General features: G+C 51.3%; 1 pseudogene; it reads right to left on the bottom strand.

Annotated features, from left to right (window-relative positions):
• Positions 1-647: 647 nt before the first annotated feature.
• LOC119539516 lies at positions 648-4,192 on the bottom strand (annotated as a pseudogene).
• Positions 4,193-6,576: the final 2,384 nt, after the last annotated feature.

Here is a 6,576-nt window from a genome sequence, read left to right on the forward strand (position 1 = left end):
AAATAAATAAAGGTGAAACCATTAGATCCCTCCTCTCTGATACTTTCAGGGTCTGATTCCTTAGAAAAGACTGGGGAAAGGACGGAAAGAACAATCCAGGAAACTGCCCAAAAGGATGGTAAGAGCTGGAAGTGTTGGAAAATTAGTCTCTCAGTACCAGAGACTTGCATGTGCAGGAGCCGCTCTGGGCCTCGGGGGACAGTGACGGTCAACAGCCTCCTTCTGGGGCAGAGATGGGACACCAGAGGAGGAGGAGACCAGAACTCATTCACAAGAACAAGTAAAACCATAATCCTCTACAAAACCACAGAATCATCAAATCAACACACAAACAAGGGTGACTGAGTGCTGGAGCAGCCCTGAGCCTGGGTGACCCGGCCACATGGAGCCCTTAGTGCCAGTGGTTCTGCAGACGAGACAAGCCCTGGGTGATGGCTGAGACCCTGTGACCACAGGTCCTGGTGGGACAAGGTTCACAGAGGGGACAAGGATACAGGAGCAGAGAGGATGGCCCAGCTGAGGAGTGACCGAGTCAAAACCCACAATGTGCTGAGCACTGGACTAGACACAGGCCCCATCCACCCTCAGCTCCCCACAGCCATCTCCGGCCTCCACCTGCAACACTCAGCACAGCAAACACACAGATCTGGAAGATTCACAAGTCAATTTATTTTCTCTCTCAAACTTTAAGAATCTTCCTCTCTCTCAACTGACTCATCAATCCCAGCAAATAGCATGAATTTGTAAAAACAAAATCAGATTTTCATTTTTAAGGGATGTAAGAAGGGGTAGCTCTGGGAAAAATGAAGTTAAGACAGAGATGGAGATGTTGATACCAACTCCGCTGGAAAAGGAAAATCAATCGGGGCAGGGAACACAGGTCAGTGTGGGGAGGAAGTTGTGGAGGGAAGGGGGTGAGCCGTCTCCCCACATCTTCACATTGTACTAACAGGAATGCAAACACATTTAGATTCTAGCACAGACAGAAAAGTCTTCATATCGCAAAAGAAGGGGGTTCCTGAAGTCACAAGTCAGGGAGTGAACAACACTTGTATCACTCGGTCCCCACAAGGCAGCTTTCTCACACTACAGAAGAAAATAAACAAGAAAAAGTCAGAACCATCACTGTAAATGTTGATATTATGAACAGCCCTATACATACACAAATGTCTGAATCAAAGGAATCCCATGACCCAGGCATGTCCTCTCTGCCCCAACCCCTCTCCCATTTCAGCCCCTCTAGGGTCTCACCTTTAGGAGCTGTGAGAGACACATCTGAGCCCTGGGCACTGTCACTGCCTGGGGAGGAACAAAAACAGGATCTGGTCAGAGCCCACAGGGGAGATGTGAGAAAGGGGGAATTATGGGGTGGGTGAGCTGCCCCACGGGCTCTAGTCTACACTTCCCCAAAGTCTCAGGGATCAGATGTACACCCTCCACACCACCACCCCCTGCTCCCACTACTTACCAGCAGCCTCAGTGTAGCTCCCTCCTATTCCACCTGTGGGAAAAAAACACTAGTGAGGGGGAGTATTGAGGTCCTACAGAACTAGTCCTGGATCCCAGGGAAGTTTCCAGAACTGTGACTGCAGACCCAGGGTAGGATCAGGAAACAGGAAAGGAGATGTGTGGGGACTGGACTATCTGTCCTCCTGGAGGTCTGTCCTCAGCAGGGACCTTCCCTCTGACCACTGGGAACAGGTGCCTCAAAATCATCACTGTGGAAATATTATCCTTCATTCTCTCATAGGTTTTATAAAAGTAAGTGTTAGCTAAGAGGTCCCAGACTGGATAAGCACATGTGTGAGGAGGGGCTTCATGGTACCAGAGAAGGGGACAGGCAAATGCTACCCGGGGCCGGAAATCTCCAAGTGGAACAAGAAACGTCAGACCCCACCCCCTTCCCTACCTGAGCGCTTCCTCCAGATCAGAACTCCAGCCACCACAGGCACTACAGCTCCAAGGAGAACCAGGCCAGCCACGATTCCCACGATGGGGATGCTGGGCTGGGAAGGCGGCTCTGAGAAGGGAAGGGAAGGTCAGGGGCCCTGACCCCAGGCCTCAGCCCTGACCCTGCTGGAGGAGCTCAGAAGGGCTCCTGCTTTCCCTAAGAAGAGGCCCCACTCTCACCCCCTCCTTACCCCATCTCAGGGTGAGGAGCTCAGACAGCTCCTTGTGCTGCACATGGCACGTGTATCTCTGCTCCTCTCCAGAGGGCACCACCACAGCCGCCCACTTCTGGAAGGTTCCATCCCCCGCAGGCCTAGCCTCCACAAACTCTGTGTCCTGGGTCTGGTCCTCCCCGTCCTGCTGCCAGGTCAGCGTGATGTCTGCCGGGTAGAAGCCCAGGGCCCAGCACCTCAGCATGACCTCATGGTCAGAGATGGGGTTGTGGGTCACGTGTGTCTTTGGGGGATTTGTGGGAAGGTCAGAAACTTCAGGAACTTTCCATTAACTCTCACGGCTATTCGGGCAGACCCCATGTGACCAATCTGAAGAGAATGTTACAGTTTTGTTGGGGGAGGCTGTGCACCAGCCTGGACTCAGGGCTCCGGGATAAATCCTACTCTTTGGAAATTATAGGATCAGGGTGAGACAATCCAGAGTAGGAGGCTCCAGTATGTGAGGGGAAGATCAGGGACTTCTAGAGCTGATCCGCGTGGAGGCTGAGTGACTCAGCAAAGTTGGAGTCAGACCTCCAAGGACAATGGGTGTGGGGCAGAGAACACAAACGGAGAACGTGCCAGGGTGGTCCCAAGGCTGCCAGGGTCAAAGGGAACTGCCGACCAGTTACTTCAGGGATCGTCTTTCACCGTCGCGGGAAATGCTGGATCCCTTCATTGTCCCTGACAGAGGTCGGACCCTCTGGGCGAATCCCTCTTTGGTTCAGGGTCTGGAAACTCAGGCTGCTCCTCTGGACCCAAGGCAGGAGAGTGTTCTGGGTTCGATCCTCTTTCCTCCTCCAGGTGGGACCCCAGATCGGGACGCAGCCACAGCCCGAGGGACATCGGGGAGGCGCCCCCCGGCCCTGGTACCTGTGCGCAACAGCGTCTCCTTTCCGTTCTCCAGGTATCCTGGGAGCCACTCCACACACCTGCCCTCCAGGTAGGCCCTCCAGTGCTCCGCAAACCCGGCCGCCTCCCACTTGGGCCGGGTGATCTGAGCCGCCGTGTCCGCCGCCGTGTAGGAGCGCAGGTCCTCGTTCAGGGCGATGTAGTCGGCGCCGTCGTAGGCGAGCTGGTATTACCCGCGGAGGAGGCGCCCGTCCGGCCCCACGTCGCAGCCAAACATCCTCTGCAAAGTGTGAGACCCTGGCCCCGCCCCCAAGGTCAGCCCCGCCCACTCAACCCGCCCCCGCCCCCGCCCCCGCCCCAGGTAGTGATTTACTCCGAGCCGGTTTTTATCTAAACTGGAAACGGAATAGTAGAAGTCCCTCCCGCTCTTCCCGGGTGGGTGGGGTCCGCCCGATCCCGCGGCTTCAGGGTGAACCTCGGACCCGTAGAATCGGGGCGACCCCGTCCGTGAGGAACCCCGGGAATCGTGACCTTTGCCCCGGGCCGCGTCGCTCACCGGCCTCGCTCTGGTTGTAGTAGCCGCGCAGGGTCCGCAGGTTCACTTGGTTAATCTGTGCGTTCTGCTTCGAGATCCGCGTCTCCCGCTCCCAATACTCCGGCCCCACCTGCTCCATCCACGGCGCCCGCGGCTCCATCCTCGGATTCGGGGCGTCGCTGCCGAAGCGCACGAACTGCGTGTCGTCCACGTAGCCGACGGCGATGAAGCGGGAATCCCCGCGGTCGGGCCGGGACACGGCGGTGAGGAAATACCTCAGGGAGTGGGAGCCTGGGGGCGGGGGGCGGGGTGAGACCGGCCCGACCCTCCCCCCGCGGCGCCCCCGGACCCGGGCAGGGAGGGGAAGGGGCGGGGACTCCAGGGACGGAAAGGGGGGGAAATGGGGAGGCGTCGGGGACGCTAATTTCCGGGGTCCTGCGCCCCCGCCGGGCCTTCCCCTCGCTCCCCCTCCGCGGGGACAGTTTCCCCCCCGGCCCCGCACTCACCCGCCCGGGTCTGGGTCAGGGCCAGGGCCCCCGAGAGCAGCAGGAGGAGGGTTCGCGGCGCCATGGCCGGGATCTCCGGGTCTGGGGAGAATCTGAGTCCGGGCGGGTCCGCGGGGACGCTGATTGGCTGCTCCAGAAACCGGAGCCGCAATGGGAGGAGCCCTGGGCCGCGTCATGAGTGTCCGGGCAGAAGGACCTGACACAGGTTGTGAGAGGGAGAAGTGACACTCGGGGAGACGGGGAGTCCCCAGCGCTCGGCCTCCCCACCCCACACACCAACCTCGGGGCCGGGACCCTGAGAGCCGAGACCCGGGTCCTGGGACTTGCCCTGACCCTCTCCCCCTGCACCGAGCACTCTGTGTGTCATTCTCTCGGTGAGTCCTGGTCCTCCTCTATTGATAGTTACCATATTAGAAATTAAAACAGAATTTAAAAATATTAATTCTTTTATCATAATATTAATACTAAAACCCATTACACTTTGATAACTATTTCCAAAAGAAAACAATGTAATGAGAAGAATTGCTCGTTTTACATTTTTGCAAGTCTCTTTCTTGTCTGTCTCAATAGAGCACACCTGGACTTTCATATCACATTCCATCTGTTATTTTGGCTTGAACAAAAAATTCAGCCTGGCACAAATATGTTGTTGGAAAAGAGTATTTTTAAATGTCAGGTGAGCTTTGACATTCATCTTTGATACTATGCAAAAGTTCATAAGTGGGAATTTCTTAAAGGTGAGTTGCAGTCTGAAATCTTTTGTTGAATATTGTCACAATAAAATCCCAAAATCTGTCTTTGCACATTGAATGGATCTTGTACTAATGCATGTTTATTTAAAGTAAGTCATTGGCTCACTGAGTTGTGTGGCTCTTCCAGTATGGACACATCTCATTACATATTCCAAAAGGTCATACTTGCTACACTTAACTAGAAAATGTATGAACACTGGAAAGCTGTCAAGCTTAAGGTGATGGATACAAGTTTTTCAGAATTCTAATTTTCCCTTGAGAGCTTACCTTTTATCATTGGCAAAATTACTGTCAGTGGATTTCCATGAGGTGACAGATTCACAGTGATCATTTTCAAGAAAGTGATTACACAATATGCTAATCCTAAGCGCCTTGATTTCAGTGGTTGATACTTTCAAATAAAAATCAGTTTACCATAAGAAAAGAGGCCAGTTCAGTCCACACAAATTGTTTTCATTTGGACAAAAACGGTACTTTGAAATGTAGCACAAGTGCTTTATGTGAACTTCCCACTTCATAGAATAGAAAAAGACTTGGAAGTGCCAGGCCTCAGTGTCTGGCTTCAAGTAAAGAACTCAGACCCTTTTGTCCATCTCCACAAATTGTTGTCTTTGTGGGCCAAGCTTCATCTTCATCTTTTGGGGGCTTCATCATTTATTACTTTCTTGTCAGTTCTTTGATACTTTTAAGAAGATGGTCTTGTTTATTTTACATGACATTTTTAAACTGTTGTCAGTGAGAGGATTTGTCTATGTAATCTAGCTTTTTCCAGAAATAGAAATTGCAAGGCAAAATAATTCAGTGAAAGATCATTGATCCTAGGGTAGAGAATCAGAATGTGGCTCCTAACACATGAACTGGACATGATCTGTCAAGTTTTGTACAAGTATAGAAGATTTTAAGGTAATTTATTTTCTGCAAACATGACTCAGGCAAACACAGGAAAATTCAAAAGATACTCAAGGATGTGCTAAGATAAGGCTCATTGCCCCTCCTGCAAGCTCCAGCCACCAAAGTCATCATCTCACAGAAACCATCACTGTTAGTAATTTCTCACTTCTATTCCCAGAAAAATCAATTGTAGTATTAATGTATGTGGTTGTGTCAGTGAAAGCCCATGACAAAGAGAGAAAATATTTCAAATCACATTTCCGTAAAGGCTTTATATCCCAGACACACAAAGAACCCCTAAAACTCAACAATAAGCAAACAAACAACCCTGTTTTTAAATGGGCTAAATTGTGAAAAGACACTTCACCAAGGAATATATACAGATGGCAAATAAGTACATAAAAACATTCTCAGCATCACTTGTCCTTAGGGTAGTGCAAATGAAAACCACAAAGAGAGCCTGCTGCAAATACCTATAGTAGTGGCAAAAATTAAAAATGAAAGACAAAAACTGGCGTATTAGTTTCCTGTTGCCAGTAGAATACATTGTCACATGTGTGGTATCTGTAAACAATAGTCGTTTATTTTCTCATGATTCTGGAGACCAGAAATCCAAAATCAATATCCCTAGGCTGAAATCAAGGTGTCAGCCAGGCGTCACTCACTCTATAGAGGCTCTAGCAGAGAGAGAATCTGTTCCTTGCATTCCCATTTCTGGTGGCTGCCAGCTTCCTTGGCTTGTGGCTGCATCACTCTAATCTTCAAGGCCAGGGTCATCAAATTTCTTGGCTCTGCCTTCACATCACCTTCTCCTCTGTGTATAGAAAAATCTCCCCCTGCTTCCCTGTTATAAGGACCCATGTGAGCGCCTATGGGGC

The sequence above is a fragment of the Choloepus didactylus genome, chromosome 7, assembly GCF_015220235.1.
Source record: "Choloepus didactylus isolate mChoDid1 chromosome 7, mChoDid1.pri, whole genome shotgun sequence".
Taxonomy (NCBI): Eukaryota; Metazoa; Chordata; class Mammalia; order Pilosa; family Megalonychidae; genus Choloepus; species Choloepus didactylus.